This window comes from Marmota flaviventris, chromosome 1, assembly GCF_047511675.1.
Source record: "Marmota flaviventris isolate mMarFla1 chromosome 1, mMarFla1.hap1, whole genome shotgun sequence".
Classification (NCBI taxonomy): Eukaryota; Metazoa; Chordata; class Mammalia; order Rodentia; family Sciuridae; genus Marmota; species Marmota flaviventris.
In genome coordinates, this window is record NC_092498.1 from 163299546 (window position 1) to 163321433 (window position 21888).

A 21888-nucleotide genomic window follows, 5' to 3' on the forward strand; every position below is an offset into this window, starting at 1 on the left:
TAATTCTCCAATTTTTTTTTTTTTTCAAAAACAGACACTCTGATGTGTGGTTTTTGTCAACCATTATATAATGAATGAATGAAGCTCAGTAAATTAATAATTGGAACTACATACTTGCTTAGGGTGACCATCATTCATTGTTAAAAACCCTTTACCTATATAAAATTTTAATACTGTATGTACCATTGTGATATAATGGAATTTTGATAAAATTTACATTAATAATGCTAAAGTCTTTCATTGAGTTTTATATCAGTTTATGAAATCAACTTACTATATGTGATTTCCTCAGTTCAAAGTGTCTTATGCTTTAAGAAACTGTTGGGCAATGCAAATTAAAGTTAACATTCTAATATCAAGAGCAGAAGCACCATAGGAAAGATAAAAACAAATAATTGGGAGATTCCACCATTATAGATGTAATTTTCTCAACATCTTTTCAATGTACCTAACCCACTATTGATACCAAAATTAATGAGCAAACTCTTCTCATGCTGATTGTGCATGATGCTATTATATAAAATGAAAACAAGCAAATGTGTCAGAGATGCATTTTACAACATTAGTTGAAAATACAATTGCTTGTTCAGTATCTCATTGACCCCCGCAAATACCTTCTCAGTGTGCAAGATAAATGGGTAAAAATTTTAAAAAATCAAGTAAAATTTATGTTAAAGAATAGCAACTATTTTTTAATAAGGAAAATGCTAATGTCTTTTGAAACAACATGACAATAAGCTGTGCCCTATCACATAAAGGAAAGCAACAATTCTGGTAAACTTCTTCATTTTATTCTTTGAATATGCCAAGTATTCTTTGGCAAACTTCCACATATATTGTTTTAATTTCACAGGTGTAAATTATATCTGGTTTCCTCTAAATTGCTACTTATTTAATATAAATTTGTTGATAAATTATTTCTGCATGTGCTGATAGTGAAATATAGTGAGGAATGGAAGTCATTTAAAGCTCTATGAATTGCAATCCCAGAATGCTGGGAGGAAACTGTATATAATCATGAGAAACATATTGAGTACTATGAATTTGTTCCAGATATTTATTTCCCTTAGTATATCCACTTTTCACATAAACTTGTGCTTTTAAATGAAGCTGACTATTAAATATCATAGAAAAGGCCATCAGAGTAACCAGAAGAAGAAGTTTAAAAGAGAAACAGTCAAATCATAAACATCTGGTTGAAACAAGAACTGGCAAACTGTTGGATCTTAGCTTTTGACTTTACTAAATTTTCTCCTATCATTTTTTTTATTATGACTAAGAGGAAGGTACTTCTATTAAAACCATGACCAGAAAAAATTATAGCAATTTGTTTTTCTAAAACATGGATAAAATTGACGTGCTAACTCAGGATAGAATCTAATGAGTAAATCTTGTTATGGTAAGAAAAAAAAAGTATAACTACCCAACATGAATATTGGCCTTTTCAAGAAAATAATATTAGGGTGAAAACCAATTTGGTAAGATAGTATTGAATATTTTATATCAAAGAAAAGGCAGAAATATTTAAAATAATTTTGATTATTAGATGCATGTAAAAAAAAGTAGTGTCCAAGCCTGATGTGGTGGTACATTCCTGTAATCCCAAATATCATAGAGGCTGAGGCAGAAGGATCACAACTTCAAGGCAGCCTTGGTAACTAAGTGAGACCAAGTCTCAAAATAAAATATCAAAGAATTTTGTATATATATGAGTGATAAAGCACCCTGAGTTAAATCCCCAGTGCCATATAAAACAGTAGTTTTCAAAATTTACACCCAAATCAGCAGCCTACACTCTATCTGCAAGTATGTAATGTTTTAAAAGGAAACTAAATTTAGCCATACCTACTACTAGTTGTCTGATTATATTGATCATAATCTTGAAATATATACATAGAAGACCCTTCACAATGTTTTATGTGTTCCCATTATTTTTTCTAATTGCAATGAGAAAGGGAGGAAAACCAATTTAACTTATGGGGCCACTTCTTTTTCTTCAGGCCTAATGAATCAAATATTAAAAGGATTTAGCATTTAATTGATTATCGTTTATGATATGTGTTCTGTGATTTCTTGCTTAATCTACATTGGAAACTTTATTATTTCTGAGTATCAGCATCTGTACAGGCCACCACACCCCACTCTATTTTTTAATACTTACAAGTCCCTGTGTTCATGCTTCCTCAGTTAGTTATTCTCTTTTAAAAATAATTATGTGTTGAATTCTTTGTCTACAGAAAATTTATGAAGGTTAAAAACCCTTAAGCATTTTCACAAGTTTGACTTTAAGATAGTTTTCATCACAAAACACACACCAGAAGTAAGAATATTTTTTTTCTCTAATTTATTAGCCTTTCTCACATCCAATATCAGGACATGAATGCTGCACATGGAGGGATGTTCTTACCATCAAGTACAATCAATACTACTTTCTTCAATCCCATTAAATTTTACAAAAAGTGCACATTTTACTGTATTTCATATACAGAACTTGGCTTTCCATTATTTGTGTTTAGTGCGTTTTAACTTTCTTTTTTCATCACTTTGTTTTTCCTGTATTTTCTAATATTCAGTTTCTTTTTTTGTGGTGAGAAAAAATATATCACTAGAATCTTCTAACTTTTGCTACATTCAATCACTTGACTATTCACTAGCTAATATTTTTAATAGAAATATTATCATATTATATTATCATAATATTATCATATTATCATTTAATAGAAATATGATCATTTTAAAGGTAGGACTGAGGTATGCTAACAAAACTGTTTTCAAGGTCTACTGCAGAATCAGCATAACTTTCTTGAGCTCTGCAGTTAAAACCACTGTTTCTGTCCAAAAACTCTGCTCCCTTTTTTAAAAATTTTTTCTTCTATATTGAGTAACTCTTTATGAAATGAAGCATGGAAAATAGCTTTTTAGGTTTTTATTATTTATGAAAAATCTATTTTTATTTATCATTGATGGACAATCTGCTTCATTTTAGAATACTACCTGCTTCATTTTGAATACTATTTTTTCCTTTAAATCTTGAGGTTATTCTGTATTTATCATCTATAATCCATCATTAAGGATAAATACTTGGGTTTTATTCTTGCTTTCTTGAAGCTGACCATGGTTTTTCATTTCAGGATATTTTCTTTGTTTTAAGCATAACTACTTGAGAAAATATGGAGATATATTTAGCATATTTAAATTTTATTTTCTTGATTATAGCACTAAGTAAAAATAAAATATTTCCAGACCTAATTTTCTTTTCAGTACATACATGTAGGAAAATGGATAAAATATGGAAAACAATATATCTGTTTTTCAGACACCGAAAACAGGCATAGCAGGTGAGTGAAACCATAAGCAATAAGTGCAGACTGGTTAGGCGAACTATAACTTTCTTTTAAAAATGGTTCTTCATAAGTGCATTTTGATAAAATGCTGTTAAAACTTATGGGTAAAGGAAAAGTAAAAATAATCAAAGTATACAACTGTAAGAAATACTTGAGGTCTGGCACCTGAGAGCAGACTGTGGGGGAAACTTCATGTTGCGATAGGAAAGAATCCCCCACTTTCTCTTCACCCTCTCACCCACTTAACCTCACCAGAAACCACCAAGACGCCCAGAATAAAAGGTCTCAAGTTTAATAGTCACACTCTTTCCAACTACAAAAAGCAGTTAAAATTCAACTGAACAAAGAAGCTAATGTGCAAAGTTAAGGGGATCTGAGACATCATATAAAAAGTTAGGTTAAAAATAATTCTGTTTTTTATTTTGTGTGTGTGTGTGTGTGTGTGTTTTGTTCCAAGGGTGTGGCTATTCCTTGGTCACCTGAACTCAGCAAAGAAACTGTTATTTTGATGAAGTGTTAGTGGGTGACCCACATTAAAAAAAAAATGTTTAAAAAATTTTAAAAACCCTAATTACCAAAAAAAAAAATGTTGCTACTTTCTCCCTCTACATTTTGCTTTTTAAAGTATCTATTTAAAAAATTCCTTTTTTCGTTTTAGGTGGACACAATATCTTTATTTTTATTTATTTATTTTTTTACATGGTGCTGAGAATGGAACTCAGTGCAGCACGCTACTACTTGAGCCATATCCCCAGCCCTAAAGTATCTTTTCTAAGTTTTGATTTTTATTTTTAATCCTGAAAAGTAGACAGTAAAACAGCTTCTGGAAGAATTTACAACCAAGTGCATGAGGGTCTGGGAAGCTGAGAGTCTGAAGTAGGGCTGGGAGGAGCAGACCGGAAGTCTGACTAAGGAGCAGACTTCCCTTAGTCACTGGAGGCCAAATATAACTAAAAAGAGACAAAAATCAATAAGTGTTTGTAAACCAGGAAATGACACAGATTATCAATTTAGTATCAGTTATAAAAATTTCATGTAATCAAGAAAATAGAGAAATCATGAACAGGATTAGAAAAATAATAGGTGTAATTTTTATTTTTAGAAGCTTATTGGTGATACATAAAAAATAAAGATGAATTTTATGTTTTGATTTTAAATGGAAGGCAGAGAGATATGGAAGTCATATAGTACTTCACAAACTTTACTTCGGTTACAAAAGTATAATCAATTGATAAGTTCTACTTATTTTGCTCTCTATCTTCCTTGGCATTTCACCTGAGGTCACAGAGTGACCAATAACTAAGCAAATAAGTAACCAAGAAGATAGTCACTGAAGTTACACTCTTTCTCAGAAAACCCCAATCAATTTCAGAGCAAAGGTGTGATACAACACCTATTCATTTCCTTATTTGGGAAAAGGTCCCTTTTGTGAATCAGATAGAAGAGGAAATTGGCCAACCTCTATCAAAATATTACTAGAAATAAATATGAGTTATCTTCATTTAGAAGTAAAGTGAAATAAAATAACACCATTGTACAGTATCTTTCAGGATTACCCTTGAAAAATAAAAAATGAAAAAACAAAAAAAACTCTTTCTAAAGAGCAGAATACTTGGCAGCACACTTCATCCTTAATTTCACATGGAAAAAGAAGTTACCTCAGGTAAGAAGGTACATAACAAGGTACATAAAATAATAGGAAGAAATCAAGACTTGGTCAATGGTTTAGAAGAAACTTATGAAGACTATAAAATTTGGGGGGTACAGTAATAAGGATGGATCTCTGAGAGAGACAATGCAGTGTAAATATCATAAGATTTCATGCTATCACATACCAAAGCACATACATCATGGACATTGTACAAGACAAACAAGTTGACAACTTGACTTGGCCAGTTGTTTTTATCCAGCCTCTGATGCTGCACAGGATGAATGAGGACTGAGTACCATAGTGGTTTCCAGTCACCGTATTTTATCTATCAAATGCTTCTACCAAATATCTAGCCAGCTAGGAGGAGAGGTCTATCTCTAGGTTCTTGTTACAGCATCATTCTTTTCATCATTCTCTCATAATAAATTAACAAGTGGACATCTTTTAATGCAGAAATAATTTTAACCAGAAAAACCCAAACTTTTTTTTTTTTAAATTTTGCTTTTACAGACAATAAATGCTAAGCAAGTAACACTAATAAAGTATCAATACATCATGCCTAAAATTGAATCAGACTACACTTAACAAAAATAATGATATTACTATTGGTCTATGACCATGGGATCCACTGTATTATCATCTAAAAAAGAAACAAAAAGCTGCTGGCCTGGTAGAATTCTGGAACAGGTGATGGTGTTGCTAACACTTCTTAAATTTCACATCATTATATCAGTTTGTGCTACCAAGAGACACACTATATAGATCCAGGAACCAGAGTGTCAAATTTTAAGAGTCTTAACTCACCATCACTCCTACTAATGCTCTTGGCAATTATATTTTCTTACGCCATGCTTCTGCATCCTCCACTCTTAGAAATCCTAATTATTTAAGAGGACACTTTTCCAACAGGATGTCTAACAAAATTCCAACTAAAATTTAAACTGCATTTGAGGACTCTAAATTCTATGTACTAAGAAAACAGAAAGCAAGAGGAGAAATTACAACCCTAGCTAGGTGAATTCACTCTCCTCACCAGAAGGACATTGATTCCATGTTGCAATGCTAAGCAAGCACCACTAATAAAGTGCCAATACATCATGCCTAAAATTGGTTCAGACCACACTTAACAAAGATAAAAATATTACTATTGGTCTATGACCATGGTATCCACTGTATCCAAATATAAAAGTCTATTGTATATTTGAAGATAAAAATCTGATGATTCAATTTGAAAACAGATGATCCAATTCTCTACTTTTTAGTATTTACTTACCATACAGGAATTGTAAAATTATCAGTGCAGGAGTTGTATCTTGAGAAAATTATAGTAAGGAGCCTCAAATGATTTGGGGATGAGTATAGAGACCAAAGGAAGTATGTTTAGTGGATCTGAAATGAACAGCAGAAGAGACACAAGATGACCATTAATTTGACATTCAGTCTACACAGCTGTCAAAACTGTAATTAATTGCACTGTTTTCCATTCTCATAAGTTTTCTTCAGGAATAGAGTCTCACCAGTACCATAAACTAAGTAAAGAACTTAGACTGAAAAATGAGATTTTTGTGGTGTCACTATAGGGAACTGTGCTTTATGGCACCATTAGGACTGAAGGATTCATTTCCCAGACAATTGCTGAAAGTGGTCTTTTCAAAATATTTTCATTAGTAGAAGATCGTTTTTCTGGCTATTACCATTTAAGGCTTCCTAAACTCAAGATTGTTTGAGACTCATGTAAATCACACTCCATGTCTCAAGTAGGAAATATATAAGAGTGCAATACAGATCCATAATTTCACTTTGAGTAAGCAGAAGCCTCCTTTGAGATTAGACTGCAAACCCAGATTCTGTGTGCCCAAATATGCTTTCTTCCCTTTATTTCCATTGTGCTGATCTGAAGCACACTAACTTATGGACTTCCAAGATGCCTAGTCATGGTCTTAATCCACCTCCTGGGAAGCCCTAATTAGAACTCAAATGCATCCTTCATCTACTTCCAGACTTTCTGTTTTCCAGAAGTTCTTGGAAGTCTTTTGTCACTGGAGATTACCTCCTCTTTTCATTGTGGATGTTTATCTCATTTTATGCTTCTCTTTTACTGTTACTTTAATTTATTGTCAGTAAAATAGACTTGTATATATTTTTTAAAGAGAGAGGGGAGAGAGAGAGAGAGAGAGAGAGAGAGAGAGAGAGAGAATTTTTAATATTTATTTTTTAGTTACTGGCGGACATAACATCTTTGTATGTGGTGCTGAGGATCGAACCCGGGCTGCACACATACCAGGCCAGCGTGCTACCGCTTGTGCCACATCCCCAGCCCCAGACTTGTATATTTGAAGATCCAGATCTCTAAATAAAATGGTTAGCTTAGTTTATGGGCTTATAATACACAATCAAAAATGTTCAATACATTTTAATATGAATTTTGATCCATGATTAAAATTGGAGGAAATAAAATAGGCTTCATTAGGATGTAATTCTGCACTACAAAATTTCATTGTTTTTAACAAAGGATAAGAATTTTGGAAGATAACATGACAACAAGAAAAAGAATCACTATTTTTTATATATAGTTGTGCTTGAAAGAGAATAATTATGTCACTATAAATTGATGATATAATATAAAACAAAAAGCTTTATAACCAAGTTCTGTTTATTTTTGACAAAACATATTTGAAGCAAAAATACCAAATCCATGAATCTCCTCAAAATACTATACAGTGAATAGCATTTCTACACAAATCATGTAATTTTTATGATATTATGTAAATTTTCTAGACATAGATGTAGAAGTTAAATACACTAATATTATTTCTCAAGGCACATTTATTCTGAAGCACAGTTCCATAAATCTGCAAATACAATTAAATTTTACTTATTATACACAGATCAGTACCTCAAAAATTACCAAATACCTGGATATATTTTCTTTGACAGATTTCTATTTCCTAGACAATAAGGTCAGCTTTAATATAATATATCTCCTACCTTTTCAGTGACACAGAATTTTTAAATTTTAAGTAAACTTCTCGTATAGGCTCAAAATTCACCATATAACTATGGTACTAATGAATTAGTGATGGATGTTACAAGAAAATTTCTTAGTTCTTTTAAGAGAATTTTTTGAAATGAAACACTATATGAACACATGATCCTTCAAACAAATTATGATAATGCATGCACAGCAATAAATTTGGAATAAAGAAGGTATATATATTTATTAGCTACAGGACTTTGAAAACACATGCTTTGGACCTAAAAGACAGTTATTTTGCTTTGTAATTGTAGCATTATTATAGCTGTGTGAGGAGTTTTAGGTCTATGTTTTTGTTTTGTGATCTCATGTGCTTCATTTATTCAGATGTATTAATGTAATATATGCTTATATGAGTTATATGCCTCTTTCTAACTATATTTTTAGAAACTCTTGGTAATCATACAGTTTCTAAATTAGAGAGCAATTACCATGCAAGCTAGAAAATGCACAGTGGCTTAAAGAAATCCTCATCCCAGAGTCCAGCCTTAGAGTTTTCACATTGTTGATGATCAATAAATTTATATGTTTCATAAAGTTAAGATCTGTTTAATCTTAAAGTAAAGAAATAGGAAGCCAGAAAAGTGCTTCTTCACAGATATCAAGCTGTCATTACTGGGAAACCCAAGAAAAAGTCCTAGTGGGCAGTCTGTCCCTCTGATTGAGGTAGTTATGTAAAATTCAAGTCCTGCTTTTCTTCCCCACAACTTTGGCTTTCCTGTGTCACCTTGTTCTTTGTGTTTCAGTGACCAGAGAATGAGATAGGTTCGCAATTATTTGTTCATGCTAAAGACAAAAAACAAACAAACAAGTGAAAAAAGAACTAAAAAACAACTGAGTTTGTGAAAACATCAGAAATTTAAGTACAGTTATCAGGATAGGATGAGATTCCACTGACCTAAATGTTCCTTTAAGAAAAATTAGAATCAGACATTTCCATTGTGACAGAAATGAGAAAGGGCATATATGTATGTATATAGTCACATATATATACACACATGAAACTAATACATAAAGAACGAATGAACACAAATATTCCTCCTCTAAACTTGGAAATTATATTCCTGTGTATTTTTAATCCAGGAATGGGTAATTACTAGTACATTCATTGATTTTCAAAAATATTCTGTGTGCTTCCAAACCCTTTTATCATGATCCTCTCATTTGTCATTTCCTAACTTAAAGAGTACAGGGTGTGGACATTTTTAATCTTTTGAGTTAAATTGGATCCAAAGACTTTATGATAAATATAAGTAGTTTATGGCATTGTGATATTGCCCTCTATGAAATGAATTTTTTAACATAGAATATCATTTCCTTCTAAAATTTAAAAAACTTATAATTACTCAAAGTATAGAATTCATATCAATAGTAGTTCTATTTTATTTTATAATATTACAAAAGCAAGTTTATAAATAAAAAAATGCTAAATTACAGGTGGGGATATGGCTCAGGGGTGGAGCACTTGCCTAGCATGTGTGAGGTCCTGAGTTTTATCCTCAGCACCACATAAAAATAAAATAAAGTTTATAAAATATCAAGGTAAAACTCATGTCTTCTTTTATAATATGTATACAAATAAGTAATTTTTAAAATCTCTAGATGACATTCCATATTTGTTGTATCACTAGAACTCATTAAAGTTAGAACAAATGGAAAACTAAAATTAATCATTTTTCCCTATTAAAAAATGACTCATTTTAGAGGATATAAATTAAAGAAGCAAACGTTGTTAGAACAAAATATCCTCAGTGAACCATACAGAACACAGTTTTCTGGATTGAGTAAAACCTATCCTATTATTAGGGATAGATGTGGATTCACCCAACACATATTTTTCTCACTTCAGTTATCACCCTCTAATATCCTCCAGGTGACATTCCAATATTATTACCAAATTATGTCTGAATTATATAATGGCAACTGTGTTCCCACTATACACAGCTTTCTTATAGATTCAGAATTACCATATATTATCAAAATAGTTCTTGATATAATCTCATGTTGAGGTTTTCTGGGGTAGTATGTTACTTTGATTTCATTTTTCTCTTCTTGATTAAGCAGTAGGAACATATTGAAAACTCTACAATTTTCAGTGAATTGAAATGGAAGGATTGCACAAAAGTAAAGAATTGCAACCATCTGAAAAAATGAATCTCAATGTAGTAGGAGTGCACACCAATGTATTTTTTTAGTGCTGTCTTTTGACCATTTACTACCCGACCTAATGCCTTTAATATATCATCTAAGATGACACAGAGAAGCATGCCCTCTAAGGTGATATTTTTATTTGTATTTATAATTTTTTATTGAGTTAAAATGTTACCTTGATGCTAAATCTGATCATCTTGTATGACATATACAGAGTCTTATTACATATATTCTAGAGGTATTGTGTATGAAAGAAGAACACATATGGATGTGTTTCTGAAATTAAAAGTCCTCAGTAGAAATTCTGGCCATTGTTTTAATTATGCAGTTCCTGATATATGTGATTTAATAGATTTAAATCTTTTATTTTAATAATGGCTACATATGTTTTTGCTTCAAATTGTTTTCATAAAGTTAAAATATTCTAGCAATATGTGTAGAAAGCTCGTTGGCAGTATTTTAGGCCTGTCTTTGAATCCCCAATGTAGCTATCCACCTTGCATATATGTTATTATCATGACCAGAAAAAATATCTTAAGTGACCAAATTCCAGCTATTGAATATCAGTAGAAATATTTTATTATTGTCTTCTCCTCAGTCATCTGGAATAAAGGTGGTAATTCAAGTCACAGTTTAGATAGACTCAAAGTCATTCCATTGTAAGGTTTTTAATTAAAGATCAAGAATTTGACCCAAGCGTAAAAGATAAACTTCCATAAAATCCCAATATTCATCTGCTTGAAGGAAGCAGAATGTGTTTCTTCAGTAAAGAAACCATACATAAAATTGATACAGAAAATTTGATGTTAATCTGATGGAATATTTTATATAAAAGGCATGTTGTGTTTTAAGTCAAGTGTCTGAAATAGTAGGTATGTGTTTTAAATTGTTTCAAGCCACATATTTAAAAACACCAGTCATCAGGGCTAAAATTGTGGCTCAGTGGTATAGTTTTTGCCTAGCACATGTGAGAAACTGTGTTCAATCCTCAACACCACATAAAAAATAAAATAATAAAATAAAGTGTAAACAAGGTTTGAAAAAAAATAGCAGTCATCAGAAAACCATGTGGATGAGGCTAAATTGTTCCATGACTCTTTAGACCTTTTAGATATAAAAGACATAACAATAAGAGAAACCAAAATAGTGAAACGTTTATGAACATAGGATACCATTTTAAAATCTGAGGTAATGTAGATATTTGGTTAAAACATCAAAGTGTTGATTTCTGTTTATTTTAATTTTTAACTGGAATCTACTATTTGTACTTGGATATGAGACCCAGTATTGTAACTCAACATGTGTATATAGTGTGTAATTATCAGATCAGGGTAATTTTCATCTCATTAAAATTATTCTTTGTTTAAAACCTGCAAATTTCTTGCTATTTTGTTTTGTTTAAGAAGTTATTATAGAACATAATCACCTTGTTGTGCTTTAAAATCTAAGACTTACTTTCTGGTCTTAACTTTTTTTTGACACTTTTTACACAAAATCAGTCTCTTTCTCATTCTTATCATAAATCTGGTTAGCATTTCTGTTTTCAGTTTCTGTGTAATCAACTTTTCAGCTTCAACACATGAATGCCACATGCAGTATTTGTGGGAAAATAAATGTCATTACTAGGAAAAATAAAATATTATCCTCAATAAATAATTTGGGAAATTGGCATAATTCTCTGCATTCACTCATTCAGTGTTTTGAACTTGTCTCTAATAATAAATTTGGAAAAAGAATAAAAATATATAAATCAAATATACATATGTTTTCAAGATTTTATGGGTCACATTTGGTCAATGAGAGTAAGTTTTGTGACATTTATTTTTATAAAAGTGGCATATGCTAATTCTTATAAATTTATTTATAATAAGTGTATATATTATATGTAAGTTTTTGTATTGTGAATTTTAATAGATCTATATTTCCATGGAATAAATAACTTTAAAATTTGTATTAGAGTTGGCTCAGTAACACAGGCCTGTCATTCCAGTGAATGTGGAGGCTGAGGCAGGAGTATTGAGAGTTCAAAGCCAGCCTCATTCACTTGGTGAGGTCCTGAGAAACAATTTAATCCTGTATCAAAATAATAATAATAATAAAAAAAGAAAAACAAGAAAGAAAAGAGGACCCAGACTCAGTGGCACCCACCTGTAATCCCAGTGGCTCAGAAGGCTGAGGCAGAAGGATTATGAGTTCATAGTCAGCCTCAACAATGGTGATGAACTAAGAAAATTAGTGAGACTCTAAATAAAATACAAAATTAGGCTGGTGATGTTGCTCAGTGGTGGAGTATCCAAGAGTTCAATCTCAGAAGGGCCAAATAAAATAAATAAATAAAAAGTGCTGGGGATGAGTGGGCCTGTGGTTCAGTGGTAATACAATTGAATTGCATGGCATGTGTGAGGCACTGGGTTTGATTCTCAGAACCACATATAAATAAACAAAATAAAAATCTATCAACAAAGAAAAAATATTTTAAAAAACTGTAGGTGTATCTCAGTGGGTAATCACCCAAATGCACTCACCCTGTACCCCTTCTCCACCTGGGATGCCCACCCTGACACATGTGAAAGAACAATATCTCAGCCTGGCCACCTATCCAGCAGTTTTCCTTTAACAGCCCATGAGGACCCATTCCTCACTTGATGCCCATCCTTTCACGCCACTGTGTGACTATGCACTGGGCCTACACTAAGCCACCCGAGCACAACTGTTTGTTAAGGTCCAGGTGCAGGTATCCCTAATTCATTCCACTGGGACGTTATATTTTATAAAATGGGTTTCTAATACTTCAAAATGACAGGTTTAGGGCTGAAAGTACAGTTCAGTAGTAAAACGAGTGTTTCCCATGTGCCTGGCTCTGGGTTCCTCTGCCACACGACCGGCGTGAGCTTCATGAAAGAAGATTCAGTGCATAAGAAATTGCTAGAGAGTTTTAAATTAAAGAGACAGACTCTCATACCTTTAATGCAGCTCTGAGATGGCTTCTCCTAGCTCCCGCTTCCAGCCACCTAATCTGTTGTTGAGGTTTACAGAAGAGACTAGCGAGAGAGGGAGAGCATGCCAGGGAGTGAGCTTTTATTGGGCAACAAAAAAATTCAAGGGAAAATACCAGCCAATGAAGGATAAGGGGGTCAGCATCTCAAGGTCAGGGCTGGCAATTGGGTCTTCAGGTCAGTGGCCAGGCATACCTCTGCATGGACAAGCCCTCGGACCTGGGAAAGGGTGGGGAAGGCTTTTTAACACAGGCTGTGTTTAAGCCCCTCTCACCCAGCCAGGGAGGTAACTCAAATCACATGTAAGAATGGCCTCCTACAGGATCCAACTCCAGCATGTAAAAAAAAAGCCAGGCAGGCCTGGTGGCACATGCCTATAATCCCAGTGACTATAGAGGCTGAGGCAGGAGGCTCAAAAGTCTAATGTCAGCTTCAGCAATGTAGTGAAGCCCTAAAAATCTTAGATAGACACTGTCTATAAACTATAAAAAGGGTTGGGGATGGTTGTTCAGTGCTTAAGAAATCCTAGATTCAGTTCCCACAACCAAAAAACAGAACCAAACTCAAACTAAAAATGAAAAACAAACTGTATTCCCCAATATTATTTGCAGGTAGGGGTCTCTATGATTCTGTGCTGGCCAATGAGATATCAGTGGAAGCCACTGGGCCTCTTAGACCTTTGTTTTTTTTCCTTCTTCCCTTTCCCCTGATTGCTGTATTGAATGGACTGCAGAATGAAAAACAGAAAGGGTTCTGAGGCATGATGGCATAGCTGGATAGCCATAGCAGCCCAGACTGCCAACCACTGGGCTTTTTGATTTTCAAGTAAAAGGGAATCTTTTTCAGTATTTGATGGGTACATTTTTCTAGCAGTGGAAAGACAGATGCATTGATTTTTCTCCTTGTTCTACTTTCTGTTCATTGTCCTCAGGTTCAGGAACAATGCAGGTCAAAAGAACCAGCCATCTTTGTCACCAATTCTTTTTCAGGTCTCTGGGGATGGAGTGGAAGTACAACACAAAACCTCTACAGTACCTAATCTGAGCCCTTGGGACAGAGTTAGTCCTGAGTCATCTCCAGGATCCCTCATCTGTCCCAGAATGTTCACAGAGAGTGAGTATATTTCCTCTTGTTGCCAACACTCAAGTCCAAAATCCCAGGACTCCCATGGCTCTCCTGAGAACTGTTCCACAACAGACTAACACTGGTTCCAATCTCAATTCCTGCACTGATGGGACATTGGGAAAGTGATTTTAAGCAAGCCATACTGTTCCCAATTTTGAAGTGGGTCGTCTCCAAAAAAGACTTGAATCTAAATGAACACAGAAGGAAGAAGCCTGGGTCCAAGGACTGAAGATGAACCCTGCCTCCAGAGAAACCTAGGATTTTAAAAGATTTCCAATTAAAGTGAGGTGGCAGGTAAAGTATAGACCTTGACATAAAACAATAGGCTGAGAGCAAAATGTCAGATGTGGGCAAAGACGTATGTGTGAGAGACTGATGTTTCACAGCCTCCACAACAGGTAAAAATGAATGCTAAAATTGTAATATGTAACATAAGAAAAAGGAACCACATTTTTTTCTTTTTTTTTTTTTTTTGTACAAGTGTTTGAAACTAGGGGAACATAACCACTGAGCCTCATCCTCAGATTTTTTAATGGTATTTTTTAGCTTTTGAGACACATTGTTAATCACAATATTGGGGTATTCTTATACCAAACAAGCATTTTTATCACAAAATAAATATGTCATGTTAGCAGCTACTTCTCTTTTACTGATTTTGTTTTTTTCTTTCCATAAATTCAAGTGAAAATGCTGTTTTTTCATATTTAATAACTTTTTATAATTTTAACCATTATTTTTGTTTTGTTTTGTTTTTATGTGGTGTTGATATAACCCAGCACCTCGTGTGCACTAGGCAAGCAGTCTCCCACTGAGCCACAAACCCAGCCCACATTTAACCTCATTTTAATCAAATTATTTTCTTTCTTTCTACCCATCCTTGTTTTTTTTATTCACCCTCCAATCTATGTGACTAAAAAGTCCTGGGAAATGATACTGCCTAATGTTAATTCTGGTGTTTGGGGCACTGGGTTTTGGCAAGATTTCCACCCCTTGCCCAGTTTTGCAGTATTCTGCTGTATATTTTGAATTCTTTATAGAATCCTTTAGCATTTTTGTGGAACAATGAAATAAGTTTCCCAAAGTATGGCACTATTTTTGAAAGGTTTGGAGATATTGAATGACATGATGAGAAAAGCACCTGGCATAGTGTGGTTGTGTGATTCTGAGAGGACACAAATTTCTTTGTGAGATCACAAATGGTGTTCTTACCTAGAATGTCCTTTCCTTTGCTCTTTAGCATACTTCAATTTATCCTTTAATACCTAGTTGAATGTGGAGAATTTGTACTCCCAGCCAATACCTATACCCAGCCTACTGGACCCCTTCTCTTTGTTGTTTTGCAGCAACAAAGCAACAGCAGGAAGGCTTTCAGTGTGCTCATATAGCAATGGGGTTCAGTGAGAACTATAAATGGGTTTTGGTCACTGAAATCACCTGGCAAAACCCAGCTCCTGGTTTTATTAAACTTTGCTATCAGGGCTGGGGATGTGGCTCAAGCGGTAGCGTGCTCGCCTGGCATGCGTGCGGCCCGGGTTCAATCCTCAGCACCACATACAAACAAAGATGTTGTGTCCGCCGAGAACTAAAAAGTAAATATTAAAAAAAAATTTTCTCTCTCTCTCTCTCTCTCTCTCTCTCTCTCCCTCTCCCACTCTCTCTTAAAAAAAAAAAAAAAAAATCTTTGCTATCAGATTCCTTGACCTCCCCAGTGTCATTTTTTTTTAAAAAAATAAATCACCTAGTTCAGTTTCTGCAGCTTGAAGCCCAAGTCCCCAACTGCTTCCCTGTCTCTACAGCATTGGGTCAGGTTGTCAGAATAAACCATAGTTATACAGAAGTCATTATAAAGAAGCTTTCTCTTCTGAGACTGAACCTTGAGAAAGATGGCCATGACCAGATACCTATGCTTTCTCATTCTGAGATGCCCCAGGCTGGCTGGAGAAGAGATCACAAATGACTCTTGTTTGCCAAATAGCTGTGCCCATCCTGGGCTGAAAGGGGGAGAGAAGGTGCTGAAGGCCACAGAGCTTAAAAAAAAAGCAGAAGGCCATGTCTTTGAAAACATGCTTTTTAAATCTGGCTGGGCTATTTCACAAATAGGACAGGGACATTGCTAGTTGCTGTACAGTGCCTCTTCTGCATCCATAATACAAAGACAGTGCTGAAAACATGCTCACATTTATGCAAAAAAGTATTATCATCAGTTGGAATTCTGTAAATGGAGATACTCTGTGGTTATCAGAGTGGTTCAAGGTGAACCATTGAAGATGTGGGGTTCAAATGTGACCAGAGCCCAAAGGTAATTGTCCCTTAGACTCAGTGGTGTCACAACCATGGATATCTCAGCAAGATCTCTTTCATTAATTTCAGATGGAGTTTTCAAGGAGCAGTGGAGAGGCCAGGTGACAGTGAGGCTGGTGTAGGAGTGAACTTGGTGGAAAACCATGGCTAATGAAGAAGAGCAGAGCCATTTTGTATGCTAGTGGATGGTGGTGGAATTGGGCCAAGCCAGACTTCAAAGGTTCCAGGGCTAGAGGGAAAAACCTGCAATCCCAGAGTGTTAAATATGTCATCGGAGGATGAGTCATGTGGACAGAATGCAGAGGATCAAATTGGTGGAGTGGGCATGGCTCTCAGAACAATGCAGGTAAGAGGCCAGATGCTGGGTGGCGCCTATGAAAAAAGTGGAGAGGACCTTGTGGGCAGAGCTGGTGAGGCAGAGTCAGGCTGAGTGAATGGAGCCCAACTCCTAAGAACAGTGAGCGGGGAGAAGACAGGGGAAGCACGTGGGAGGCAGCACCCCACCCAGGACCCCTTAGGTGAGCACAGCCTAGGAACCAGGAGGCACAGTAATGCAGGAGCAGAGGGCATGGTGGGTGCATCCACAGGAGGCAAATGGAGTCAGGAGAGGCATCCATCCGGTAATTCTGTCAGGATTCACTGTGGACCCAGAGGGGAAGCAGGGTCTTTGGCCTCTGAGATAGTAATGTGACCTCAATGTCTGCTCCATTGGGGGCCTCAGTTTCCCCTCTTACCCACTGAGGCAATGGAGGGAGGCTGAAGATGCCATGGCACAGCCTTTCTTTCTTCCTCCCACTCATTGGATGCTGTGCACTTTCTATATTTACAGGTTGGTTGGGTACCATGGGGTTTCTTGAAGGGGTCCTTGGGATATCACCTGAGACACTTTGTTTTTGGGGAACAATAATTTTTTTTCCTGTGTGTTCACAGAGACTTCTCTTGGTGCCTGCTGTTTACATATTGAGACCCTGAAGTCCAGAGAGGGTAAGCCTGTGATGCAGCCATCACTTGCTGGAGTCTGTTTCTGGATCGCACAGTCCCCTTCACTTACTCACTCACAGGCAGGGGTTTCATAGCACCTGGGCAATAAAAAAAGCATTGATGAGGGAAGAGGCCTTGGCTCTTTCCAGGTGCTACTTTGGGACACTCCCTAAGTCTGTAAAGTGGGACACAAAGTGACATCTGACTCTCAGGCTGGTGTAAGGCCAAGTTCCAGCTTCATGATTCTCTAAAAGGCAATTTGCAATGGATGGGGCAGGGGATCTATTTTGACAGTATTATCATTTAGTATTTTTTTAAAACATTCATTTTTTAGTTGTAGGTAGACCCAATACATTTATTTTATTTTTATGTTATGGTGAGGCTTGAACCCAATGCCTCATGCATAATAGAAGAACACTCTACCTCTAGGCAAAACCATAGCCTTCATTAATTTTATATATGGAAACATAACTCCTTGCATTAAAAACAAACAAACAAACAAACAAAAAAAAAAACTATAGTACCAGGCTCTGTCCTAGGCAGAGAGGACACAGACATGAACAAAACAGCAAGGAATCTCTGCTCTTATTTTCATGGGGGCTACCATTCCCCTGGACTGACCCAAGAATTCAGGCACTAAAGAGACATGAAGTACTGACCCCCTTTAGGCATCTGATCTAATGTTACCATCCATGGCAATGTTTTACCTTCTCAATTATTCTAAAACACACCCTTCTCCATATCATTTAGCTGCCCCAATCCTTTCCTAGCTGTGAGATAAAGGTCTCCTTAAAGATCCCTTCCTTGCTTGCTTCTCCAGTTGCATCTCCTCACCCCTCTTTTAGGTTTCAAGAATTCCTGTCTCATCCCTACTTGTACTTACTGCTCTGCTTAATGTGGGTACTTTCCCATTGTTAGAAGTGCTAAGTCCTAATTAGACACTAGATGGTATCAGAACTGTACTTTTGACATTTTTTCTATCTTCCACCAGAGTATCTGCCTACTTATTGGCTGGCTTGGTTAAGAAATACTTTAGAAAACTCTTCAGTACTTGCTTTACAAGCACCTTTTTATTTTTTATGTACAAATCTTCATTAATTGTATGTATGAAATTAATCATCCAGCTATGAAAGGGAGTATTACACTAACTACCCAGTGTATATGTGTGTGTGAGAATATATATATATATATATATATATATATATATATATATATATATATATATACACACACACACACACACACACACACACACACACACATATATTTTTTTCAAAATTTATTCAGAAGTGGGATAAGGATTTCAATTCAGTCATGGCCTCTTTCTACACCTGTTGTGCCTGGAATGTTTCAGGAGTCCTTACTAATATTGCAGGTATTTCTTTCTATTTTCTATGCTGTGATTATTAAAAGCCATTAAATAGAATAAATATATCTCAGAGATGCCAAGTGTTATCTCACTTGTAGTTGTTCATTGGGCATCTGTAGGCCTAAGTGAATATTCAGAGCTTTTTGACAAAAGCATTCCTGTATGGAGCAGAAAAACCACATGAGGCAGGAAAAAAGTGTGTTAGTCTTGAAGAAGGCTTTTGTGTTGATGTTTGTGATTTCTCCTTGATATCCACATAAGGTGAGAGGAGAGGACTAGGAAGAAAATGAATATTTGGAAGGCAGGGGAATGTGAAAAATACTGCAATGAGACTGAGCATGACTCAGGTTTGGGTGAAGTTATATAAGTACAGGAAGCATTTCTCTGAGCTGGGAACACACCTATATTTAGCCACGGAGAAGGAAATAATATGAAGAAGACAGAGTGTGGGCATTCAGTTAAGGAGATAGAAAACCAGGAAAATGTAATGACATGAATTTCTGGAAGAGGTGATTTTAAAAAGAAAGGCAGAACCTCTTGTTCTAAAAAACACTAAAAAGTGAGCCACAGGGTGACAAAGGAGGGACTTTGAGTTTTGGTGCCATAGGGGTTTCTGATAATCTCAGTGGAACCTCTGTCCTCAGGTGGTGGGAATTGAAGCCAAATTGAAGATTTATGGAAAAAATAAGGTCAGCATAGTGAAGGCAATAGCTGGAGGTCATTTTTCTGGTTGTTTACAACGAGATAAAGGGAGACTCAACCAGGTCTTTACATTTATGTTCTCAGAGATGTGGGGAGAGTTCATTCCTGCAAATGTTTGTTTGTGACTGCAGAAATCTTTTTTCTATTACCATGTTTATCACCTACACCTTAGAGTTGATTTTTTAGAAGTAATATGGAAGCCCAATAGTAATTTCTGGAGAGTAGGAAGGGTGCTGGGGCAGGGCAATCAATGAAAGTAGAAGATAGATAATTAGATATGATCACTGTGTACCATGCATTTGGAAATATTATGCTCAACTCCATTAACATGTGCAGTAAATATTTGTTAATTAAAACTAATTATTCTATTTGATCACTGAAAGGTAGGCACTCAACACTGAGGGAGAGAGTATCCTTATGGTTTGTTTCCTGCTTGTGAAAATGGTCATTGTTAGTCACCTATAAAGATAACGGATTAAATAATTTTGGAAGAAATCGTATGGTTTTGAAGTGCCTTGTTGTCACAGTATGATGAGGTTATCTGATGGTCACTGAAATATTTGAAGTGCTACAGTCCATCCACTGTCAAGGTAGTTTGTGCCAAGTTCATCCTTTGGGACTGTAATATTTTCCTTATTCTTTCACTATTTGTTGCAATCAAGTCACTGAATCTGCCCACCCATAAAATGACAAAGATACTAAGCTCCACATGCAGGATGGGATGCTATTCTCCTGTATTGTTTTGAACTCTTGTATATGAAAGATTTTTTTCCCATCATTTTTATCAATGTAGTCAATATTTCTCAGTAAATATACATTTATTTGTTGCTTTCACTTATAATTTAATATTAAAGTTTTTTTTTTTATTTTATTGCTCATATTTTCCAGCTTTCACTCTTTCAGGATTTTTACTTTAGTTCTTATGTCATTTATCAGGAATTCACATGTGGGAAACCTTGAGAGACTCTCCTCCTACTCTTCATTCTCTTCCTCCTTCATATGTTAAGGCTCATTTTTTAAAAAAAAATTATCTTTCATGATGCTAGAATCACCACTTTCTCCAGGGAAATATACACCTTTTTACTGGTATTTTTAGGGCAACTTGTGTAATTTGTCAGGACCAATGCAAAATGAAAACTTAGACTCCCTGTCTAAAAGCAGGTGACCTCTACCATTGACATCATGCCACAGAAATCTATTTCTTTCTTCTGTGATCTCTTCACATGTCATTGTACAATTTGTCTTTTAATTGTCCTTCTTACTACAGAATTTTAAATTATTAGCAAGACTTTTAACATTCATCTTTTTGTATGCCATATCAATTCTAAATGCAAACTTATGAGAAAGTCACATTGGAGAGCTTACACATCCATGTTGTGTTCATTAATACCAAAGCAGTGAATATGTTACACAGAACCAGTGCAATTGCATTTATTACACCTTGATAACTGTGAACAATTTCTCCAGCTGGTTTGTTAATGAGTTTGAAAGAGCTGGGAGAAAAGTGACTGTGGATTACCCTGCTTTCCCTATCCCTTCACATCCTCAGCTGGAAAGTTGGGTTAACACAGTGAAATACCTTGAGTGACAAAGCTGTCTTCTTTCTATATTTGAATCTAATTCTGGTTCGACATTAATGTGTGTCCTACCTGGGTTTCATCATGATCCCTTTTTTTTTTATACTTGTGGATAGGACATGTTCACTTTGTACCCAACTCTCTCTTAGCTCCCATATTTCCGTGGCCCACTGGAATTTGTGATAATGGGAATGAAAATTCAATGTTTATGAGGTGTCCAAAAGCACTATACCTGCAGGTTACATTTATGTGCTGTGTTTATACCTGTGGTCCATTGCCTTCTTGGAATTTACTTTTGAAAAATAAGTAGTAAGATAAAATCAATAAAAATTATGATAGCAACAGCGAATATTCAATCAAGAACAGGTCCACTTTGAGCAGGAATCCTGACTGTGTAGGAAGAGCATCATGGGGCTAGTCCTCCTTTCCCTGCCTTCTGGCTTCGACACGCTCTTCATCATCTTTCCCTCCCTCAGTCCCTTGTATCCTCCCTTCCTCCCTTGCACAATAGTAAGAACACTAAGCAGGATATATGTACTCTGAAAACATGTAAGTGAGCATTATACTATTGTAAAGTGTAACTACAGAATTATGCTGCAAATATCTAGAAGTTGTTTATCTTATGCAATTAAAATTTTATATCCATCGAAGAGCAGC

At 35.2% G+C, this 21888-nt stretch overlaps 2 pseudogenes; both read left to right on the forward strand.

The window, feature by feature from the left end:
• The window catches only part of LOC114083707 (transcription factor JunD-like), a 303997-nt pseudogene that overhangs the window by 31139 nt on the left and 250970 nt on the right, over window positions 1-21888 (forward strand).
• Window positions 1-21888, forward strand: part of LOC139706401 (transcription factor JunD-like) — a 46744-nt pseudogene that overhangs the window by 19499 nt on the left and 5357 nt on the right.